At 38.8% G+C, this 25447-nt stretch overlaps 1 long non-coding RNA gene across 11 annotated transcripts; it reads left to right on the forward strand.

Moving 5' to 3' along the window:
- Positions 1-1168: 1168 nt before the first annotated feature.
- Positions 1169-24000, forward strand: LOC127806256 (uncharacterized). Of its 11 annotated transcripts, none has more exons than XR_008024383.1 (5): positions 1169-2914; positions 16858-17014; positions 17772-18065; positions 18294-19989; positions 20665-24000. It is a non-coding gene; the product is annotated as an uncharacterized LOC127806256 (long non-coding RNA). The 11 variants fall into 11 exon arrangements; XR_008024385.1 differs by having other exon boundaries at positions 1169-2232; positions 2382-2914; positions 18294-24000; XR_008024384.1 differs by having other exon boundaries at positions 1169-1784; positions 1869-2914; positions 18294-24000.
- The last annotated feature ends 1447 nt before the right edge of the window (positions 24001-25447 follow it).

Here is a 25447-nt window from a genome sequence, read left to right on the forward strand (position 1 = left end):
CCTGATCTGAATTGGATCTCAGCCTCCACATAAGCTCTTGAAGAGCAGTAGAGCTTGTAAACTGCGATGATTTTAGCTTTTAAAAGCCAAAGGGGCTGTAATTCCCTCCCAAACAATCCTTGATGAAAGATTGTGATTCTAGAGTACACACAAGGCTCGACATGGTGTGCGGTTGCCGGTCTTCTCATTTTACCAATCAGAATAGTTCTGAGGCCCAATATCCGTCCCCCATGTATGGATCTTCCGTCTGATACATGCTCTTGTCTCTAATATTTTTTAAAAGTTGGCTTAAGCTTAAATCATAGAGAACAAATGGGGCGGCTATATGGAGAGCTTGGATATAATGAGGCTAAATTTTTTGTTATAAAAAGAATGGAATTGGTCGTAGATTTCCCCACTCTCTCTGTTATTCGGAAAATGAAGGGAAATAAAAAAAAAAAAATGAACTGATTGGACTGAACCTAGTTCACCGTTGCATATTGCAATGAACTCAGGTGTGTTTGCTGTAGTCAAGTTCATTGTCGACATGTAATGACAAAGAGAGAAGAAAAAAAGAGAAACCAAGAAAAAAAGAATAAGAAGATTGAGAATAAGGGCTCCAAAACTCAATAAGAACAAGAAGAAAGAAAAAGAAAGAAATTCACCCTTTCAAGATGTTGCCTCGCTGACCATTTGAAGAGAGAAAAACAGATGAGAGATTTAAAAAAAAAGAAAAAAAAAAAGAAAAATGTAAATGAAATTTGAAGAAAATTTATTTAAAAATAAGAATATTTTGATTTTTTTAATATTTAACGAGATTAATTATAATGTGGGAGAAATTATAATATTATTATATTAAAATTTTAAAAATATTCTCTGTATTTTTAAATATAAAAATATTTTTTATAATTATAATTATCTTAAATAAATAAGATTTTTTTTCAATTACGTTAAAAATATTACATTAAATCTGATCGGTACCGCATCAAAGGTGGCAGACCAAAAATGACAAAACGGAGAAATCAGATTGCTTTAAATTCTGCAATTGGAAAATTCAAGTGCCCGATTGTGCAATGACTGAAATGCCATTCGAATTCGTGAGTAATCCACCTCACCTGCAGGGCAAAAAGGGGAATCAGACTATAAAGGGGGCACTATATATACAGTCGAGCAGCTAGGGTTTTCGATATCTCATTAGTTTAAGAATGAGGCTCGCACGGAGAGCTGGGAATTTCGGAGGGTTGTTGCCCCTCTCTGTAGATGATGATCGTCTGACTCGTCGGAATGGTCGTCGGAGAGCCGATGATTTCTCAACAAAGGAATCAACAGCCCTCTTCATACATATATATATATATATACACACAAACACACACATATATGAACTCTCTGTCTCAGAGCCTGTTTGGCATCGCGCTCTCTCTCTCTCTCTCTCTCTCTCTCTGTTTAACGAGGCTGTGATGATGTTTTGCGGGAAAATCAGGCACGCGAGATGCTGAATCCTGGCGGGGCAACTCAGTCGGCAATGAGTCGTTTGTGTCTCGTGGCCGTTGTTTCTGCAGCCATGGCCGGCGTCTTCGCGTGCCTGAAATAGGCGAACCTGAGCCTCCTCTCTTCCATCTCTCTTACCTAATTTTTTTCTTGTGGTTCTCGAATTGTGCGTGATGATTTTCCCTGAGGATCTCTGTTCTTGAGAAATAGGGTTTTCGCGCTATGTTAGAAGTAGATCTTTGTCGCACTATCTTATTATTATTATTATTATTATTTTCCGGAATGCCATCTAGTCAGAGCAGGTTCATTCCATGGAGGTGGGTGCTATTAAGTTTATTTAGTTATGTTAGACATATAAATCTATCTTAATGTAATTATGATGTTTTCTGTTTGATCACAAGGTGAACTCTCCCTCCTTGTGAGGAAAATAAAGCAGCATGAGAAAAGAAAAACATAAACTATAACTCTCTTTGGGTCAGATAATGGTTGTGGATTCGAATGTAACCTTGACAATGAGACCTGGGACGAAACGAAACGCCAGGTTTCGCATGACCTACTGGACTTGCCCCAGGACGCCGGGTTAACCCGGCCCGGAATCGAAACCGACACTACCTGGTCGAGATATATAAAATTGCAGGTGGGGTCGGGGGAGACCGAGAGCTCGGGTTTGCGAGGGCCGTTCCCGCTCTCTGTGGAAGCTGATCTCTATTCTCGCAGATTGATCGTCCCAGAGCCGATCATTCACCGTCTGATACGAACTGCCCTGTGTGTGTCTATCTATTTATATATATTCTATTATATAAACAAAGTCCCTTTGTGTTGATACCACTGGGCTTGTCATTCTGGCTTTGCTTCTTCTTCTTCTTCTTCACCATTCTTTCGAGGCAATAATGATAATAATTTCCTGGGTCCAGATCGTCATTTGCCGAAGGGATTCGACCCGGTTCTGGCGGGCAACCCGGAGGGCCATTGAAAGGGGTGTTCTGTTCTCCTCTCTCACTTGGCAACCGATCTTTGCAGCCACGTCAGGGCGATTTCTCTTCTAGGCCTACTGATCTAAACTAGATCTGAGCCTCCATATGATGTAAGGAATGATTGCAACCCAGAAAACACATGAGGTTGGACGCGGAGAGCTGGGAATTTGCAAGGGCCGTTGCCCCTCTCCATAGAAAGGGTTCTCTCTATACCCAGATTGATAGTCTGAGAATCGATGATTTTCTAAATCAAACTCGACAGCCCTTTCTTGTAAGAGACGGGAAAAATTCCTTCTCTAAGGGCTGCCTCTGCGAACCCTTATCTTCATTCCCCCTTGCTGCCCGGTTGCTCAGTGCTCGATCCTTGTTTCCGTGTTTGGTGCCGCCGTTTCCGTGCAATACGAGTCATTGCTACCCCCTGCCACCGTCGATTCACAGAAACTCTGATTTCTCCGTTTATTCAGCTTAAAGGGGTATAATTTCTTTTCTTTTTCTTATTTTGTCTGTTTATTGGTCTTATTTCTGGTGATTCTCGTATTGCTTCGTTTTGACTTGAATGGGTTTTCTGCTAATGATTTTGCTTTCATTGTGATAATTTGACTGTGTTGTTGTAATCTTTCAGAGTGATGTGAACCTTTTCTTGCTAGGGTTGTTCATTCGTGTCACCCTAATTTTGAGGCTGCCTCTATTTGATCAAATAAACTCATCCAGAATTATTACAAACTGAATTATTGTTGGTTTCCTTAATTTGAAAGTAAAATTTGTCGGGTGGCAGTTAAGTAGAAACTTTTGTATTATATTTGATTATTTTGTTTCTTAATTATTGTTTGTTTTTAATTAGTAAATCTTGTTCATGGATGATAGAACTTAAGTTTATGTTTGTTTGAATGCATTATGGAATGTATGTTTATTTTTAGATTGAATAATTATTTTTTATATTAAAAGTTTGTTAGAATTTGTATTAGTATAGCTAATAGTTTCGGTAAAGGGCAGATTTGTCTGGAAATGTTTTTATTCTTATGTTTTATGTGTTTAGAATATAACGGAAATATCTCTTAGGTTATTTCCGAGTAAGCCTTGTATTTCCTTTTATTGCATTTCAGTCCTTAAGTTGTAACCGCCTCTATCTTTTATAAATAGTGGCGGATAGGTTCTGTTGAGGATGAGAGAATCCTTTTGTTGTATTCGCACATAGGAGTTGGAGAATTGAGAGAGAGCTAATGCTCGGTCCTTGTATTATGAGAGAGGCTGTTGATTGTTAGCCTAAGTGTGTGCGAGGAAGAGATCATTAAGGACGAGCTGTATTCTTGTTTCTTTGATAGTGGATTCTGTCGGCATCATCTGGCAGTCTGGATGTAGGGCAACTTCTTGCTCGAACCAGGATAAGACTTCTTGTTCTTTTACTGCTGTTGCTTGTTATTCTGATCTGTTTTACATTTCTTTTGTTTCTATCTCTATCGGGTAAGAATTTGGGTGTGAGAGAGTGTTTTATTGTGTGAGGAATCAGATCCAAGACTCAACAAAGTTATATTTATAAAACTCTCCTTATATTTTTTTATTTATTCCTTTTCATTTTCTACTTTTTAAAAAAAATATTGCTTTCTCAATTCTGTTTCTGTGCAACCTAATTTGGGTGCCTGAATTATCAGGGGTAAGCAAGAAAAAATCAAGCCGCTTGAACGTCCAAAATGAGCATTGCTTGGGCCACACCTCTAGTATATATAATTTATGCATATGTATGCGTATACATATAATACTGCCTTGCTGCTTTGTCGCCATCACCATCTTCTCCATCTCCTTCTCCAAGTTCCATATTATGAAGAGGCCGTGATGATTGCCCCTAGGGCTTAGGTCGAGTGGTTGGATGAGAAATATGTTGGTGTCAATCAGATGGGTTGCGAGTTCGATTATAGCGGGTAAGGGCCAAAGGCTCATCCCGAGGGTTGCATGAGGGCAATCATCCCAAGATGCTGTGATGATCAATTTTATGAGTCCAGATCAGGTGTTGGGCCAGCCTGATCCATTTCTTGGCGGGGCAACCCAGATGGTCCGGGCGGGCAACTGGTGTTTGCAGCCACAGTGGGGGGTTGCCGGTCTGCTCAATTTACCGATCTGGTTAGATCTGAGTCTTAATTTCCTTCATCAACCCCACAGTGAGATAAAGGCTGGATATGTTGTTGTATACATAGATTTGCTAATCTTTTCTTTGTAGTCCTTGCTGCTTCTGATGCTGATGGTGCAGATATAAAAGGTTGAAGCTAAGCCAAACACCCTATGAGGCTTGTAAAGTTGCTTCCTTTCTGCTGGAGATGAAAGAAATGAGGCAAAGCGTTGGGATGTTTCTGAGGGTTGTTTCCCATCTGTTCTCGCCAATAAGCCAGTGATTTCATCTCCCCTCTCCAATAAACCAACAGCCTTCTGTGTGTATGTATTGGTGAAGCATTCTGTCTTTGCTGCTGCTGCTTCATCCTCATCATTACCATCGTGCCCTTTAGAGGCTGTGATGATAAATATTCTGGGTCCAGGTCTGTTGTCAATGGGATTCCCACCCAGTTCCTGGCGGGGCAACCCAGATAGCCAGCGTCATTGAGGGTTATATTCACTCTGATTAGGCAATTGGTGTTTGCAGCCATTGGCAGTTGTGGCTTCCCTTCCAAGCCTTCTGTTCCAGAGCCCATATGTTTTATTTATGGTTGTGATAATGGAAGGTTTTCACCTAACCTCAGGGATTCTGTGTGTAATTTACCCTTTTAAATCAAAACAACCAATTGTAGTTTACAGTATCCCATTTGTTTAAGAATTGAGGCTCGCATTGAGAGCTGGGAATTTTTTAGGGTTGTTGCCCGTCTCTGAAGATCATGATCTGTCTCCACAGATTGGTCCTCCGAGAGCTTATGATTCTCAACAAAAGAACTAACGGCTCTTTCTACATAAGTATGTATATTCAACACATGAACACTAATTTTTGTGGGGCTGTGATGATGTTTTTAAGGATAATCAGGCATCATAGAAACCCAATCCTAGCTGGGCAACCCAGTGAGATGTGAGCCATTTGTGTCTTGTGGGCTTTGTTTCTGCAGCCATTGCCGGACTCCTTGTTTGCCTGAGAAGAGGCAAATCTGAGCCTTCTCTCTTCAATCTATCTATCAAAATATTTTCTTGGTTTGTTCAGGTTCTTGAATTGTGCGTGATGATTTTCTCAGGGGATCTTTATTCTTCAGAAATCAGGTTTTTGTGCTATGTGCCATTCTTTGTTGCAGTTGCACAGCAGGTAGAACTGGTTTTATGTTTTTCTCTGTTTTGCTATTAGGTTTATTTAGTTGTAATATGATATTTTTTCTAGGGTCATGTTAACGAATGCCCTTATTTTTAATATTTCAACCCCCAACACATTTGACATTTTTGTGTGATTGACATTTTGGTTATTTTTGGTTTGACAACTTGGAAACTATTGCTCTTGAAGTCTAGGAGAAAGATAATACAAGGGCAGAATGTCAATTATGTTTCCTCAAATTTGGCAAAAATTTGTTGCCTTATTTTTATCAAAATATTTAGTAAATACGTATCATAATTATTTAAAAATATTAATTGTCTGACTAAGAAAATCAAGAAACCAGTGTTCTTACCTTTGTTTGGGATTAGGGAATCGATAAGCCAAGTGTTTGACAAAAGTCCTAATTTAATTGTTTGCATTTCGTTTCAATTCACATTCAGCGCTTTTGAAAATTCAGATATTGGTTCTATTATGTGGCATTGCAATTTTAGGATAGGTCTGCTATATACGTGAGGTCTGTTTAGGATATTTCATTGTTTTCTTCTGCAGATCAAGCTTCAAATTTAGCTTGGTGCACTAGTAGATTGCTGTAGTCGTTGACATTCGATTAAGCGAAACTTGACTTTGTGCTTATATTCATGGTTCTATAGAATGTCATGCTGAATAATCAACCAGCGCACGAGTTGTTTAGAATTGAATTCAAATTGCCTTATGGAAATTAAATAGTTAGGATATTCCCCAACGTTTGGGGGGTGGGGGAATTGTCTATGTTTATATGAGTTTCTTCTTTAGCTAGTCTGTCTTTTAGCTTATAATATAATTATTCAGATTATTTTAATTTTGTAAGAAAAAGATTTTTACCCATCTTGAAGAAATTGTTGCTTTGGAATTGTAGTCTTTGGAGATTGGACTTTGACCATTGTTGTCCTTTACCTTTGTTTCCTTCTTGCTAGTCTTGCAAAGCCTCTTCTGTTGTAATTATAAAATTGTCACCTTAGGGGTATATTTGTACTTGGAAGGCAACCATCTTGTTTGAGTCGTTAGTGCTAAGTAAAAGGTGGTTAGGCGATTAGGGGAATAACTAACTACAAATACTATTTGTTTTGCTGTTATGTTAGTTGGGTGGATGAGGTAGTTGATATATGGTTGGTAGAGGCTTTATAAAGAGATTTATGATAGTAAGAGAGAGGACATCGAAGATAATATAAAGATCTTCCCTCTTATTTTCTTTCCCTCTCCTTTGCGTTTTGTTCTTTTCAATTTTTGTAATTGCCTAGCCCTAATCTAAGGGCTTGACGATTCTGGTATCAGAGCTTGACAAACGGATTGCGGGTTACACTGGCTGGGACCATAACGGTGAGAAAGGCATTGGAAGAGGCAAGAGGTTAGCCCAAGGAGCTTTCCTAAAAGGATGACGACTTTAGTAGAATTGCTTGATTGACTTACTTGGTTAATGATTGGTAGTGCTGCTTCCATCAATTTGTGCTAATTTGTCACCCAAATGGAGAAATCTCAAGCAATGCCAAGGATGCACAAATTGATGGATTCGCGGGCTCAGGCCCTTTCTTTGGTTTTGTCCACATCGAACAAATGTTATATTACTTGACAGGATAACATAATAATTTTGTGAATTGAGCTTGGTTTGATGTTGTCAATGGCTGGCCTTATCTTAGTTTGCGCAGCCTTATCTTAGTTTGTACAGAAATGGATATAAAAAATGTTTAACAATTCTGGAGAATGATATTTTTTTTTAAAATAAAGGTTTTTAAAATAAAGGTAGAAAACGAAAATGTTAATAAAGCGTGAATTAAGAAAATATAGATTTTTTAATAATAAATATATTATTTTATAATTAAATAAATATATATTATTAAACATATATATATATCGAATATATATAATTTTTAATTTTTTTTTCTCATCTTACTCCTATTCCATGGTTGTCTGTCCTTGACCTTCGCCCCTCATTGTCGACTGTCTTGTCCTTTCTCACTATTGTCTCTTGTCGTCACTACACCTCTTCTTTTGTCGTTGTCGCCATGTCTCTCGTCACCAACAATCTCATTGTCTCAAGACATGGCCACGGTTCATGAACCGCCGATTTCGGTTCAAGAACCGTCGGTTCCGGTTTAAGAAATCTTTGAACCTGAACCGAACTGGCTAAGGGCGGTTTGAGACGGTTCGGTTCCGGTTCCGGTTCGTGCCGGTTCGGTCAACGGTTTGGACCGGTTCGGTCAACGGTTTCGGTTCCGGTTCAAACAGAATTTTTTTAATTTTTTTTAAATATTGTTGTATTCAATTTTAGTCTTTGTTCCGTTGTTCGGTTCGGTTTGGTTTCGATTTTTAATTGTTAAATGTAATTGTAAATATAAATATTCTCAACCATATTTTTAATAAAAAAACATTACTAAAAATTGAAGAAATATAAGTAATAATTTCATTAAAAATAATTGAAACAATTAAACAAGTATGTAATACAAGTAATTAATTTTTATAAATGTGAAAAATAAAAAATAAAAAATAGAATTAGACTTAATTTCATTAAAAAATAATTACAACAAAAATGTAATACAAGTAATTAATTTTTATAAATGTGAAAAAAAATAAAATATGGACTTGGATGAGTTGGATCCTACGCATCTTCATTGGAGTCGGAAGTCGCCGTTGTTGAACCATCATTAACCCATTCGTCAGATGATGATGAATGGATAAGTTCTTCTTGACGTCGCATGTTAGCTCTTTCCCAATCATCGAGGCAAACTTGAGCTTCCAATGATTCTGGAGCCAATCTTGATCTTCTTTCGTCCAAAATGTTGCCTCCACTACTGAATGTTTGTTCAACGACTACAGTTGAAGCTGGAACTGCAAGAAGTTGACTTGCAATAATTGCAAGAGTTGGAAATGTCTCCTTGTGCCTTTTCCACCACTCCAAAATTTCAAAATTTAAACTTGTATCATCACCAAATTCAAAAACTGTGGTTAGATAAGTTTTGAGCTCCGAATGTGAGCTCGATCTAGGTTTTTTTCTCCTTTGATCTAAAAATTTATCACCCCATTTCATTGGTTGGGAGGAAGATTGAATAAATAACAATATAATTGAATAAATTGATAAATAACAAAATGAGAAGATTGAAGAAATTGAAATTGAAATATTAAATGAGAGACAAAATTGAGAGAATAATAGCTTGAGACTTGAGAGAGAGAGAGAGAGAGAGAGAAAGTGTGAAAAATGAGTGGGGGAGAGAGGGGTATATATAGATAGGAATTATAAAATTAAAAAAAAAAATTAATAAAATTGGCAGCCAACGGTCCAATTTTGGACCGTTGGGGGGGGGGGGGGGGGGGGGCACGGGGGGTTGTTCCGGTTCCGTGGAACCGAAACCGGCGGTTCCGGTTCCCCGGAACCTTGAACTGGAACCGGACTGAATTTCGCCGATTCAGTCCAGTTCCGGTTCCGGTTTCGGTTCCGGTCCTGGCCCCGATCCCGGTTTCGGCCGATCTGGTTCCGGTTCGAACCGCCGGTCCGGTTCAATTTTGGCCATATCTCTCAACTTTCGCTTTGTTGCACATCTTTCCCTTTGTTACTATTGTCAGAAATACTTTTTCAGTTGTTTTATATAATTTATAAAATGGTTCTAAAATGTTTCATAAATTATAAAAATGGACCAAAAATTATTTCGGGCTGTATTATCTGTTCCCGTGCCTTAGTGCTGTGATCTTCTTGTTTGGAGATGAAAGTCTTTACTTTGTTCTCGATTGGGCTATTTTTGTTTTTAGTATTTTTTTTCCCCCCTAATTCTCCAGTCTTGCAACAGAAGTATGTTTTTTTTCTTTAAAGAGTGTTTAAATGAATAAATTATTATGACTTGGAGTATTAAATATAAAGCCACAATTATGAAATGGCATGCATCAAAAGGTTTTTTCGCGGACAATTTATTTTTTTCCTTAAATGTTTATATTTAATTTTTAATTTTTTTCCTTAAAGACAATAAGATAAAAATCTTAAATGGGTGTAGGACCTAATAAAATTAGTAATAATGCTAATAAATGTAAAATTCCATAATTCCTATTGCAAGCAGGGCTTCAGTTCACACGCCCTCCTGACACAGTGTCGCGAAGCCCGGCCCATTCACCCTACAACACGATATTAAAATGCAATTTTCGGAATCCAAATTAGGGCTTGTTTGATTCGAATGAGATTCGTCCATAGCTGATCAAGCTTAAAAGTTAGTCAACACAGCTTTTAAGTAGGAAGGCGTCTTAAAGAAGGGGTAAGCCAAACAGCCTGTATATTTTCTCCAATTCAGGGCTCATTTGTGAAAGCCCTGGGTTGAAGGAGGAGGAGGTTCGTTCGGAGAGCTGGGATTTGCGAGGGCCGTTGCCGCTCTCCGTGGAAGGTGATCTCTGTTTTCGCAGATTGTTCGTCTGAGAGCCGATGATTCGCCGACTGAAACCAACTGCCCTCTGTGTGTGTGTGTGTGTGTGTGTGCCCGTTAAAGGGGGTGAACAAAATTGCACTCGTTAAAAAAGGGTAAGCCAAACAGCATCTGAATATTTTCTCCAATTTAGGGCTCATTTGTGAAAGCCCTGGGTTGAAGGAGGAGGTTCGTTCGGAGAGCTGGGATTTGCGGGGGCCGTTGCCGCTCTCCGTGGAAGGTGATCTCTGCTTTCGCAGATTGTTCATCTGAGAGCCGATGATTCGTCGACTGAAACAAACTGCCCTGTGTGTGTGTGTGTGTGTATCTAATCTATCAGGGAAATGCTATTTGTACACTTAGTTGCCTATGGGTAACGCATTATGGCTTTGTTTCTGCTTCTTCTTCATCACCGATCTCTTGAGGCTGTGATGATAAGAATATTCTGGGTCAAGATCAGCATTTGCCGGAGGGGATTCGACCCGGTTCCTGGCGGGACAACCCGGATGGCCATTGAAAAGGGGGCTCTGTTCTGTTTGTTCTTTTTGGTACATCGGAAATAATTGTAAATGGCATGAGTTCGAATCCGCAATCTCATGCCTAGTGAGCGACGCTTGTGGCCTTTGTTCTCCTCTTTCACTAGGCAACCGATGTTCCTAGCCAGGGTGGGAATATTCTCTTCTCGGCCTACTGATCTGACTTGGGAAATTTGGAAAAATTGGAAAAATAGGACTTTCGGTACTGAACTTTGGAAAAATAGGACACTTTTCAAATCTTTGCAAAACTACGACTTTTGAAAATTGATTGGAGGCTCCATAGATCTGAGCCTCCATATGATTTAAGCCAAGACGAACCCGCTCTGTTTCCCCCAAAACACAGCCTTAAGAAAAGATTGCGACCCAGAAAATACATGAGGCTGGGCATGGAGAGCTGGGAATTTGCCAGGGCTGTTGCCCCTCTCCGTAGAAAGGTGATCTCTGTATATGCAGATCGATCAGCTGGGAGCCGATGATTTTCTTAATCCAACTCAACAGTCCTTTCTAATCAATGACCCGAATGGATGTCACGTTCTTTTCTTTCGTAGTTTCTGCTGGCAAATGGGCCCTTAATGAAAATCGAAAGACTTTTGGCCCAGAAAAATGAGTGAGGCTTCCGGCAGAGAGATGGGATGTTTCTGAGGGTGGTTGCCCCTCTCTGCATCAAACAATGAAGCCAGTGATTTCGTCGTCTTCTCCACAAATCAACAACCCTTTGGGTGCGTGTGTTTTTACACATACTGTATGTATATGTATGTATGTGTGTATGTATATTACGGCATGGCTGTTTGGCAGTTGTCTTCATCATCATCTTCATCAATCATCATCATCTTGTTTCACTTCCTACAAGTTCCAAATTCTTATGAGGCTGTGATGATAAATTCTCTGGGCCCAGATCAGGGGTTGGGCGGACCGACCTGGTTCCTGGCGGGGCAACCCGGATGGTCCTGTGGGGGAGGGAGGCAAAGAAAGATGGTCACGGACTCTGTTTTCCTTCCTCCCTTACTGGGCAACCGGCTTTTGCAGCCACGGTGGTGGGTTGCCGGTCTTCTCAATTTACCGATCCGATTAGATCTGAGTCTCAATCCCCATTCTTATTCTTTTATACATGGATCCTCCCACTTCTACATCTTTTCTTGTGATTTTTGAGATATACAATTGCAGAACTAGTGTTAGGGTTTTATACCCTCTTTGGCTATTGAATTGAGCATCAAACCAACCTTCTCGGTAACAGAATTGAGCTTGTTTTGTTTTGTTTTTTTGTTTTTTTTTTTATTTTGGAATCGGGCTTGGTTTAATGTTGATAATGACCAGCCTTCAAATGCAGGTACAATCTGTTCTAGAAATGGAAGTTGTAAATTGATGGTGCATTTTCTTCATGATGTGGCCTATTTTTACATTAGATCTCACGTGGTTATTTTTAACCACCTCTCTTCTAGTTGAAAGTGTGTGTGTGCGCAAAAGTGTATTTTAAGAAATATATTATATCAACTCAAACATTTAAATCAATCGGGCTAGGGTAAAAATGTCCTACGTCTCCGATTGTGATTTGAGTTACAAAAAATAAATTGAACCTAGAAAGAGGCACGGAGAGTGGATTGTTGCCTGCTCTGTGAAGCCCATCTTTGATGTCAGATCATCCAAAACCAATGATTTCAACCACCATTAGGGAAACCAACAGTCCTTCTGTCTCTTCTTCCTCTTTTCTTTGCAATTCTTATTGCTTTCGCTGCTGCTGAATGTGGATATTGAAGATAGAAACTAAGAAAGCATTTTCTACAACTAAATAGCCCTCAAAATGTTGGCCTAGAAGTGAGACTGAATTGAGGCTTCTTGGGGCAGAGTGATGGGATATTTCTGGGGGTTGTTTCCCCTGTCTCTGAGTGTGTGGTTTCTTCTCTTGTATCCAAGAAATCAACAGCCCTGTGAGTGTGTGTGTGTGTGTGTGAAGCATTCTGACTTTGCTGCCGCTGCTTCTTCTTCATCTCCATTCTTTGGAGGCTGTGATGGTAAATATTCTGGGTCCAGATCTTTTGTCAAAGGGGATTCCACCCAGTTCCTGAGGGGGCAACCCGGATGGCCATTGAATGGGGCTATGTCTCTTTCACTAGGCAACTAAATGACTAATGTTCGCAACCAATCAGGAGTGGCTACTCCTCCCAGCCTACTGATCTAGAGCCCATATGTTTTATTTCTGATTTTGAGGATGGAAGGTGTTTGCCAAACCTTCGGGGTGTGGTGTAATTTACCTTTGCATATATAGTCAACCAGCTAGTGTTTATGGTCACTCATTAGTTTAATAATGAGGCTCACATGGAGAGCTGGGAATTTTTGAAGGTTGTTACCCCTCTCTGTCGACTGTTGATGATCTCTGTCTAGACGGATTGGTCATCTGGGAGCCAATGATTTCTCAATTCTCAACAAAAGGAACAACCGCCCTTTTTGCATATACACATGTATGAGCTCTCTCTCTCTTTCTCTCTCTCTCTCTCTCTCTTTCTCTCTCTCTTTCTGTCTGTCTGTCTGTGTTTATGTGAGGCTGTGATGATGGTCAGGCAGGAGAGAAGCCCAATCCTTGCGGGGCACTCATGGCCACTGTTTCTGCAGCCACAGCTTTCTGGCTTGCCTGAGAATTGGCGACTCTGAGCTTCCCCTCTTCCCCTGTCTCTCTACTTAAATAGTTTCTTGGTTTTTTCAGGGTATTTAAGCTGTTCTTTGTGCGGTGTCATTGTGAACTTTTATTTTCAATTTCCCTGGAAATGCTTTTTGGTGAGAGTTGATTCATTTGAAAAGGTCTGTCTTGGTATTAAGTTTATTTAGTAATAATGTTGTATTATTTTTAATATTTTATGAATCTGTAAATTTAACATTTAAAATTAATTATATTTTGATTATTTTCTGATTGACTGCTAGGAAAACTATTTCTCCCGGAGAGAAGGAAAATAAAGGCAGATTCTCTACAATGTTTCCTCAAATTTTGCAAATTTTTTTATCTAATTTTTATCAAAAATATTTAGGAAATAAATAACATTATTAAAAAATATGCATCATGCTTGACAAATGTAGGAAACAGGTATTCCCACCAAGTTATTGCTCTGTATGCCATTTCAATTTTTGCATTCTGTGTGCTTGTAAATTTACATATGGTTTCTGGTAGTTGGCATAAACGGGGTCCTGTCATCTCTGCTCTCTCTTGCATTCACGCAAGGGGATGTGGCCTCTCATCCTGGCTTACTGATCTATGGATCTGCGCCTTCATGTACCCACATCAATTCTAACATCTTTTGGGATTACCGTTCTTGCGCGGTCTCCCGCTATTCGTGCCCTCGATTTTGGCAGATGAGGTAAATCCCAGGCGGGCCTTTGGCCTTACAAGTATCGAACTCGTGACCTATTGGTACTAACTCTATTATATCACTTGGCTGCCACTTGACTTATGCCCTGCAGACTAATTCTAACATCTTTTCTTCTTATATCTGCATGCAACATGTGTTTTACTTGTGGTTTTGACGATGGGAGGTGTTTTGTGCAAGGAATGGATCTTATGGTTTGAATGTATTTTGATTGCTTCTGCATCTTTACAAATCCAGCATGAACTGGTTTTGTCTCTGCATTTGTTACCAAGCATCGAATTGATTTAGGTTGGTCATGAATGTTATTTTTATTTGGAAATTTTAATCATAAAAATTAGATGTTACTAATTAATTACAATGTGCAATAAAAGATCCCCAGCAAGCCTTCACAATAGTTTTGGGTTAGTTTCATGTGCTTGAATTACGTAAGGGGAAAATATTCTTTAAGTAAAACCATTTCTCAAGTTTTAACAAGTGAAATGTTGGTAGAGTTTTATTTTTTTTAAAGTATGAGTCAGTCCACAAAAATGGATGTCAGCCAGTTCGGCTAAAACTTTGAATGTAGCTATGAACAGGACTTCTCTGCAGCAATTAGTCTTCTAGATAAGCTCTAATGCTTTCATTCAACTCTTATATTTCTTGTTAAATATTTCTTCTACCGGTCATCCATTTTGCCAGCATGTTGTGTGATCCATCTCTAGAACGAATGGAGGCTGAGGTGGTTGAATGTGCTTGTGTTATCAGCTTGCCCAATGTCTAGGTAATGCTTAATCTATCGCTCTGTGATAGATGCCACTTGCCTTTTCTTGTCAGTACCTGTTTCAGCATCGATGTTATTGATTTTTTTTTTTTTACTTGTTTGTCGAATTGTGGAAGGGTAATGAAAATGCAATTTGAACCGATAATTTGATGAATATAGAGCAAAATAAAACAGACCTAAATAACAACTTGAGTTAAGGTTAAGGGTTTGGCAAGAAACAACCAATAGCTAGAAAAGATATTAAAACTTTGAAAATATGTAAGCTAGCCAAATAGGGTGGTTGAAGTAGAGTAAAAGGAGTAACCCACAAATAGCTTGCCCTTGTTTAAGGGGGTGGCCAAACACATTTGTATATTGTTTGATCTTCCCCACTCCAATCATCTTCTCTCCCCCTCCCCACTCCTGATTCTTCCCATTGTTTCTTCTCTAAACCCCTTAACCATGTGTAGTGTTTCTCATGAACATTTACTAGTGCTATGTACATTTTCTTTCATAGGGATTTTTGTTATAGAAAAGTCTTATGTGATAATGTATTTTGGATGGAACAATATAATGTATTTTGGATGTAAATATTGTTCCAAATTCATGCTAAAAGAGTGCATTTCACTCTTTGTCCAATTTACAAACTTGCTCTTCAGTGATTGTGCATTTGCACAATGTCCAAAACACTCTTCCTCTTCTTTTCCTTGTGGTATTCAATAGACCAGATAGTAATCTGTCACGATCCTAGGGTTTACTAGGGTCTGAATAGGAAATTGAAGAAGAAAGAACAGAATTGGAGGGAGAAAACAGAACAAAAAGAAGGAGAAATGGAGAAGGAAAGGAAAGGTTTTAGAAGTACAGAGGGAGAGAGAAGAGTGGGAGTGAAGATCAATTTTGGGTTTTGAAGAGTGGGAGGGAAAGGTTTTAGTCAGTGCACATTTTGGCCTAGTTGTGCACATATTCCTTTCCTAGTACTCGTATTTGTACCTGTACTTGTTGAGTAATATATAGTTAGTCCTTCATCTTTGTCCACATTGGGTAACAGATATCCACTGGAGACTTGTATACATTCAATTTAAATTAAATATTCAACTTATTCATTTCTTATCTCAAATTTTCTATCAAAATTTGGGATTGTTGCATTTTGTAGGTTCAAATTGTTGAAAGCTGATTTTTTGATGTTGAATGTTTATCCTAGGCTTCCTTGCTAATAGCCAAAAACCAGCCTTTGGTACCTGCCTTAAATGGACTGAATTTGTCAGATATATGTCAAATGGCATAAAAATTGTCGTCCCTACATTTTGGTTGAGTATTATTTTCCTAGTCTTATTATTTCTACAAGTTTCAATCAAAGATCCAGAAAATGAACGAGGCTTCCCACAAAGAGATTGGATGTTTTTGAGGGTGGCTGGCCTTCTCTGTATGTACCAAAAACTGGAAACTTGTGTTCTGTCCTTATTTGGGATTCCGGAACAAGTATGGCAAGTGTCTCATAAGAATCCTTACTACTAAGTAATTGTGCAGCATAATTTCGTTTCAATTTATTTGGAATTGTGATTATATGGCTGGTCTCTTTCCATAGATACATAAGGTGTTCTATTCCGGTTATTTTTGTGAAATCTTCCGAATATGAGTTCAGAGAGTTCAAATGTAGATTGGTGCATCGGCAGAATGCTGAATCTCACTGGTATTGGATTAACACTGAATTCAAATTCATGGTTCTAAAATTTCATGCAACTATTGTTTGGGAAGTTTTGTTTTTCTTTCCTATATCTGATAATCAAAGATAAAGTAAAATCAACCATCGCACAAGGTTGTCTAGAATTCAGCTAAATTTTGAGCCTTGGATAAAATAAATTATTTGGATAATCTTAAAGATTTAGTGTCTAAACCATCAGAAGAGGTGTCACTGAAGAGTTGGGGGTTTTGTTTACTTGTGCTAGAAAAGATAATTGTTGAAGTAGTTAGATCAGCAAACCTTCTATTGAGGGCCGCTACTATGTGTATATCATTTTGTTCTTGAGCTAATTTTGTTTTTAGATGATATAATCCAAAATATGAGGTGATATTTATTATATTGAACCTGGAATCATCAGACTGAACCATCTTTTCCCCAACTCGTATTCATAGTAGCAGATGTTTGGTCAACTGCCAGCTGGCTCCTGCAACCCCAACTCGTGCTCAGCAGGTCATGATTGTTGTGCCTTTGTTCTGACTGGCACCAACTGTTCGGACCCTGGAGACCTTCAGCAGGTAACAATGATTTTTATTCTCATTTTTACCTGGAAAGTTGTAAAACAAGAAGTTTAGGCTAGAATTTGTTTGTTTGTTTTGTTTTTTTCCAAAAGTGTTTAAAACTAGAAGAAGATTAATTTTGCCCTCAAATGTTGAATGTTTTTCGTTACGGTTAGTTTTGTGTATCTTTCGGTCAAAGTCACTTCTGATTCTGAAATTCTTTAAATTCTGAAATTCTTTAAATGGTTTAATGTAAGCATGAATTTGAATTAAAAAAAAAAAAAAAAAGGAGAGCTTAAGAAGAAACAAACACTTTCTTCTGATATGATTCCTAGGAAGGTCTATCTTTTAAAAGTTACGTTTATGGGAAAGTGAAATTTTTGTGTTTACTATGCATTAGAAAGTATGAATTTAAATTAAAATAAAACATTGTTGTGTTTGGTATTTTTGATACTTTTAAGTGCTTATAATCTCAAAAATATTCCTATAATTTAAAAGTAAATATTATGTTTCTAAGATGTATCTATTAAGTATTAGTAATTTAAAATAAGGTCACATATATTTCATACTATATATATATATATTATATTTTTGTAATATATATTAAATAAAATATGATATAATATAAGTAAATACATGAACTTATACAAATATAACTTAAAATATATTGTCTGTTAATTATAAACCAACCAAATAATATATGATTATTATAAATAAAATATCATATATAATATATCATGTATAAGTATACTTATATATTAACGTATTTTTATAGGATTCATATAAATAAATATCAAGGAATTGAAACTGCTGGACACCGACCCGATACCCGACCCACCCGGGTTGGGTTTAAAATGGCATGTTAGAGCAGGCCAACATCCGACCAAGCCCTAGCGGCCCCCTGTTGCTTTCTCCCCCTGGCCTGCGTCTCCGTTTACTCTTCTTCTTCGGCCAGCATCCGCCGGCCGTCGGCTCGCCTACTCTTCCTCTCCTCTGGCAGTCCCTTCTCTCTCCTCCGGCCAACTGACTGCCATCCCGACGCCGGTAACCGGAGTTTCTCCGATTTAAGGTAAGGACTTAAATTTCTTCGATTTTAATTTTCAGATCTGGTGAGATCCAACCGTTGGATCGTTTTGGTTTATGGGTATGTGGGTCACAAAACCAAGGCGATTCCGATCGTCGGAATCTGCATGGACGGTGGCCAGCGATGCCTTTTCAAAAACAGCTAGCCTTTTTTTCTAAAAAATTAATCTTCAGATCTAGTGAGATATAACCGTTAGACCATTTTGGTTTCTAGGTTTGTTGGTCACAAGACCAAGGCGAACCGGCTGTCGGAATCTGCCATGGACGGTGGCCAGCGATTCCTTTCCAAAAACGGTAGCCTTTTTTCCAAAAAAATAGTATTCAGATCTAGTGAGATCCAACACCACCATGGAACCACCTTTCACTCCCTCTCTTTCGCTATCTGCTCTCTCTTTCTGTCTCTCTCCCTCTTTCATTATCCATGATATATACGTATATACGCGCGGTTGGGTTTGGCGGGAAGTTTAAGCTTAGATCTATGGAGATTCGGCCGTTGGATCTTGTTGGTTTTTGGGTATGTTGGTCGATGGGGATAAGGGTGTTGAGTGGTTGCCTCTGATCGCCGGAAACCAGCGGCCACGGTGGCGGTGGCGACTGCCAGTGCGTTTTTCAGTTCTGGCCAAAAATTAAAAATCAGATCTATAAAATCCAGCCGTTAAATCTGGCCCATTTTTATGTATGTTAACCCCCTTGGCTTGGCGTTTCTAATGGTATGCTCTGATCGTGGGAATCTCCGGCCAGCGATGGTCGCCAACTGTTGGATGAGGAGGCTCGTCTGGAGAGCTGGGGGTTTGCGAGGGCCGTTGCCGCTCTCCGTGGAAGCTGATCTCTGTTCTAGCAGATTGATCATCCCAGAGGCGATGATTCACCGTCTGAAACAAACTGCCCTGTGTCTATCTATCTATCTATCTATCTATTCTATTATATAAGCAATGTCCCTTTGTGGTGATACCACTGGGTATCTCGTTCTGGCCTTTTGCTTTTGCTTGCTCCTCTTCTTCTTCTTCTTCTTCTTCTTCTTCACCATTGTTTTGAGGCTGTGATGATAATAATATTCTGGGTCCAGTTCGGCATTTGCCAAAGGGATTCGACCCAGTTCTGGCTGGGCAACCCGGAGGGCCATTGAAAGAGGTGTTCTGTTCTCCTCTCTCACTTGGCAACCGATCTTTGCAGCCACAATGGGGCGGCTTCTCTTCTCGGCCTGCTGATTTAAACTAGATCTGAGCCTCCATATTATTTAAGGAAAGATTGTGACCCAGAAAACACATGAGGTTGGACGCGGAGAGCTGGGAATTTGCAAGGGCTGTTGCCCCTCTCCAAAGAAAGGGATCTCTCTATCCCCAGATTGATGTCTGAGAATCAATGATTTTCTAAATCAAACTCAGCAGCCCTTTCTTTTAAGATGGCTTTTAAGCCTTTCTATTTGGGGGGTGTTTGGCTTACCAGTTTGACCACTTATAAGCTATTAGTGAAGTTTAAACTCTCTATAGCTTATTTAGTTACACGTTTCTTAAAAATTAAAGAGTTTAAACGCTATTTGACTGTTATTTTTTTGAAACGTTGTCAAATAACGTTTAAACTCTTTAATTTTTAACAAATGTGTAATTAAATAAGCTATATAGTGTTTAAGCGTCATTTTCTCTCTCAGGTTTACCTTTGTTGCAGCATACAGCTACTCTCTATCTCTTTGACCGTCCCCTTATCATTGTGCCCCCTTTTTGCCCGGTTGCTCGGTGCCACTGTCGATTCACAACTCTGATTGATCCGTGCTTGGTGTGGCTGTTTCTGTGCAACACGAATTGATTCACAACTCCGATTGCTTGGTGCCACTGTTTTCGTGCAACACGAATCATCACTACCCCTTGCCAAACTCTGATTGCTCAGTACTGTCGTTGATTCAGTATAAAGGGGTATGATTTCTTTTGTTTTTCTTCTGTTGTCTGATTATTGATTTTATTTCTGGTGATTCTTGTATTGCTTCATTTTGACTTGAAAGGTAATGATTTTGCCTTTCTCAAATTGTTTGATTGCTGTCTGTAAGGTAATGATTTTGCCTTCATTGTGATAATTTGATTGAGGTTTTATAATATTTCAGAGGGATGGGAACCTTTTCTTGCTAGGGATGGGAACCTTTTCTTGCTAGGGTTGTTGCTTTTTTACTTTTGTTCAGCAGTTCTTTTTTTTTTTTTCTCTCAAGAAATTCTTTTGGTAGAAAAGAGGGGTAGAGCCCAAGAAACTAATTCTTACCATTATGAGACTGCCCTCTTACTACAACAATTGTTGGACAACAGCCACTTAATTTATTAACAATTGCAACATGACCCAGGGCGACGTTTACTAGATGTGAGTTTATAGCAGTTGAAAACTTGAAATAGCTTCATGGCAAGCTTTGCTATACTGGATTTTCTTTCACTCCTTAGGGCTTGTAAAAAGTAAACTTATATTTTCTTTGTGGCAGTTTGTTTTATTATATTCTATAGCTCTCTGATGAAGCTCATTTTTAGGCTTACAACTAACACAGTTTGCTTTCTTTATGCATTGTATCACGGTTGCATTGAATATTTTCTCCCACTGATTGAATTTAGGGATCAATCATGAAAGCAGTGAATTCAGAGAGCTGGGGATTTGCAAGGGCTGTTGCCCCCCTCTCCATGGAAGGTGATCCCTGGTTTCACAGATTGATCATATGAGAGCCGATGATCCATTGATTATATCAACAGCCCCCTGTGAGTGTGTGTGTGTGTGTGTGAGAGAGAGAGCAATGCATTCTGGCATTGCATCTGCTTCTGTTCCTTCTTCTACATTTCCATTCTTTAGAGGCTGTGATAATAAATATTCTGGGTCTGGATCAGTTTTCTAGGGATTTCACCCAATTCCTGGCGGGGCAAACCCGGATGGCCATAGAAAGGGGGTCTCTGTTCTCTCTCAATAGGCAACCGTCGTTTGCTGCCATGGCTTTGGTGTCTACTCTCTTGACCTACTGATCTAAATTAGATCTGAGCCTCCATATAAGCTCACATGATTTAAGGTAAAGCCAAACTGGCTTCTGGCTTTTTTTTTCTCTCCCAAACAAAGCCTTAAACGAAAGTTAGTGACCCAGAAAACACTTGAGGCTCAATGTGGGGAGCAGGGAATTTGCAAGGGCTGTTGCCCCTCTCCTTGGAAAGGTGATCTCTGTCTCTGCAGTGATTGTCTGAGAGCCAATGATTTTCTAAGCCAAACTCAACAGCCCTTACAAAAAATCTGGGTGAATCACTTTCTTTTCTTTTCTTTTCTTTTCGTTTGCATATTCTGTGGGGCCCTTAATGAAAGGCTTGTGACCCAGAAAATGAATATGGCTTCCAGCAGAGAGATGGGATGTTTCTGAGGGTGGTTGCCCCTCTCTGCGCCAAACAGAGAAGCCAGTGATTTCATCTCCAAAAGTCAACCCCCCTTTGGGTGTGTGTATGTATATATATATATGTATATCGGCACATTACTGTTCATTGCCTCAGTCATCACCATCACTTCCAAGTTCCAAATGCTGTTGAGGCTGTGATGATAAATTCTCTGGGTCTTGATCAGGTGTTGAGTGGATCTGATCCAGCTCCTGGCAGGGCAACCCGGATGGTCCTGGGAGAGAGAGAGAGGGAGGGCTAAAGAAACATTATCACTGACATTGTTTACACCTCTCTCTTACAGAGCAACCGGCGTTTGCAGCCAGGGCGGGGGTCACAGGTCTTCTCATTATGCTGATCTCATTGGATCTGAGTCTCAACCGAACTCCATTTATGGATCTTTACCTCTTTTACCTGTTTTGATACGTATTTGTTGGGTTTTTTCAATCGAGTAGTGTCAAATACTATTTGGGATTTGTAATTGCAGATCCAGTATTCATAATTGATACATCCTTTTGGGAGTGGAGTATTGAGCTTGGTTTGATGTCTTGCAGTGGCTGAAAGTTGTAAATCGATATGGTTTTTTCAAGCTTCGGGCCATTTTGACCTAGGCTGTATGAAAAAAATCATATTTTTTCATGTTTTAATTATGGATTTGACTGTTCCTAAATCCAACTAATTGTGGTTTGATATTTTAAAAAAATTTAATAATTTTTTGTTTCAGTATTTTATTTAAAAAAATAATTAAAAATGGTATATGATATGGGTTGGGGCTTTGGAACCCCAAAACCTCCATTATGGTAGGAGACCCTGTTGAATTTTATCTACTTATCATTTTGTTTTAGCATTTTTTAAATCTATTTTACCTTTATAGCGTGGCTTTTTAGTAGCTTCATCTTTATTATGGAATTATTATATTATGGATTTTGTATTCATAATTACATATTAAATAAACATCCATCTCGGTTTGACTGTTGGCTCTAACCAGTTTGAAATCTTGTACTTATTCTTAAATTGTGTTTTGAAACAATATTTGATTTTAAGATTGCTTCTCTTTCTCTCTCTCTCTCTTGCTCTCACTCTCGCTGCTCCTGTATTAGGTTTTAAGAGTGTATTTGCTTAAATTAGTTTTGTAAGAGCTTGTTAACAAGGGGGCCCTAGCTCTGATCTTGAGAAATTGAATGGATGAGGCCTCAAACAGAGATGTGGGATGTTTTTAAGAGCGGTTGCCCGTCTGATAGCCGATGATTCATTGTCCAAAATCAACTGCCCTTTTCTCATTGAATCGAAATTCTGTAGGAATATCATTTTCCATGCGGATGCAGGATATGATGCTTTACGGAAGATGTGGCCATGGAAGGGAGTTGGTGAGCAAGAATTCTCCAAATGGGATTAAAAGCATATTAACTGCTTGGGGTGGAGAGATGGGGTGTTTCTGAGGGTGGTTGCCCCTCTCCGTTCATGTCAATAAGCCAGTAATTTCATGTATCATTTCCGAGCAATTAACTGCCCTCTTGTGTCTCTGTCTATGCATGGGGTGTACAACACCATTCCTGTTACACTTTTACACCTCTGCATCGCTAAAGCGTTCTGGCTTTGCTGTTGGTTCTTCTTCTTATCATTCCTTAAGAGGCTGTTTTGACGAGTTTTCTGGGTCCATATCAGTTGTCAAAGGGGATTCTACCCGGTTACTGGTGGGGCAACGTGGACGGCCGTTGAAAGTGGGGTTCTGCCTCCTCTCTCCTTAGCCAACCGATGTTTGCAGCCACGGCGGGCGTTGCTTCTCTTCTCGGCCTACTGATCGAAATTAGATCTGAGTCGCCATATACGCACTTAACGAGGCATCTGATAAGAGATCAGCCAAAAGCGAAACCGAGAGCCGTCTATTCATGGTGTTCTGTCATGGATGCATTAAATATTTTATCCCATCCATGGAATTAGATATATTTTACAATCTCTATGTGGATCAAGAGCCTGCATGGTATTGCTAAACCGTGCTATGGAACAGCTGGGGATTAGCAAGTCTCTTTGCCCCTGTGTGTAGGAGGCGATCTTTGTTTTCACAGATTGGTGTTTGAGAGGCAATGATTATTTGGCTAAAGGGCTAGTCCACGGCCTGCGCTTTGCGGTGCTTCTACCTTTTTCTTCTTCGTTAAAGAGGCTGTGATGTGAAATAATGAGAGTCCAGATCAGTTGTTGGAAGGGGATTATTTCGCCCGATTCCTGGCTGGGCAACCTGGACGGGCATTGAAGGCGGCGGGGCTGTGTTATCTGTTCTGTGGGCAACCGACGTTTGCAGCTATGGCGGGGTGGGCTACCCTTCTCAGCCAAACTGATCTAGTTAGGATCTGAGCCTGAGCCTCCGTTTTTCCTGATTATATCAAAACATCTTTGAATATTATTTATGCATGCAGCCTATGTTTTGATGATGCCATTGAATTCGTGTGGGAGAACCATGGATGGTGTTTTCAGTAGAGTAGAGATCTTAATAGTTTGAACCTAATTCAAAATCCAACTAATTTGGGCGGTTGTTTAGATTGATCATTGATCCCAACTGTGCTTCGTTGGGTTGTCTGTCATTGGTACTTGTAATCCAAAGTTATGAGCATAAAAATTAGAACTAAAAATGGTTAGTGTGTGGAAGATCTAAGTGATTGTGAATTTCTAAAAAGTAATATAATATATTTATTAAATCAAGAAATGGCACGTCCAATTTATCCTACAAATTTAAATTGTTTTACTGTTAAAAAGTATTACACTCACTTCCTATATTATATTTTCTTTCTACCTTTTAAAAGCAATGTTTATTTAATTATTAATAAATAAGATTAATTATTTAATTTTACCGATTTCTACGCTAAATTAGAAAAAAATAATAATATTATATATATATTTTGCTTGCCGTGAGAAAAGAGAATGGAAGAGTGAAGGAAGAACATTTGAATGCGACTTCCATGGCATAACAATCCATTGTGGATGAGATGTACGGCTACAGTCCCATCATTATCTTTTGCCTAAAGCAAAAGGCAAAAGATAAAGACAGAGGGGGGAGGGGGGGGGGATGAAAGTTTGCTTAATGACTTTTCTGATTAAGGCTTAGCACTATTACTATTCCTTTCCATGTTGACAAAAGATAAGATTCCTCCTCAGTATTGGCAAACCTAGATTCTTAGAAGGTGGCCCGAAAGAGAGAGAAAATGCTAACACATATCACATTATTAATTTATAATAATAATAAGGCACTTTTCTCCATTATTCTTTCCATCCATCCAATCTCCCTTGGCAGCTTTTGCTTATTGTCGGCGCCAATTGGGCTCTCTCTCCCTGCATTATGGACCACCTCTTTGCCATACACTTCTTCCCACCTCTCACTTGAATGTTTAAATAAAAAAAAGGGTTAAGTTTTAAACAAACAAAAAAATCTACTTATTACCATGTTTTTAAGTATGTACTTAATTTTTAATATAAAATTAAATTTACTTTAAATTATTCATTAAAAATTTAATAATATTGAATGTTTATGTTATTTATGTATATATTCACCTCACTTGAATGTTTAATTTGATTTATTATTTTTGACAAAAATAAAAAAATAATATAGAAAATTTAAGTTACCTTATCAACTACCCACATAGTAGCTTCTTAGTGATAAGAAACTTTGACATTATCTTGTAAGTTTAAAATTATAAATTTGGATAATTTATATTATAAAAATTTACAAATTTAAATAAAATATAAGATTAGTCGTATTTAATGATTTCCAAGATAAGAAAGACAACATTGGCCCCCACGAGCATAGCACGGTTAGTTCTCAGATAGCAGATTACACTCAAAAATGCAAGTTTGAGTCATAACAGTCGTAGTGAGAGAGTTTCACTCTCCTGTGGAGTAGTTTCTTATGGGCATTATGCATTATGCCTCCTACTTGATGCGTTGTCGTGTATCGTGATTAATTTTTCTCACGTACATATGACAGTGTGTGAGGTCTTTA

This window comes from Diospyros lotus, chromosome 7, assembly GCF_014633365.1.
Source record: "Diospyros lotus cultivar Yz01 chromosome 7, ASM1463336v1, whole genome shotgun sequence".
NCBI lineage: Eukaryota > Viridiplantae > Streptophyta > Magnoliopsida > Ericales > Ebenaceae > Diospyros > Diospyros lotus.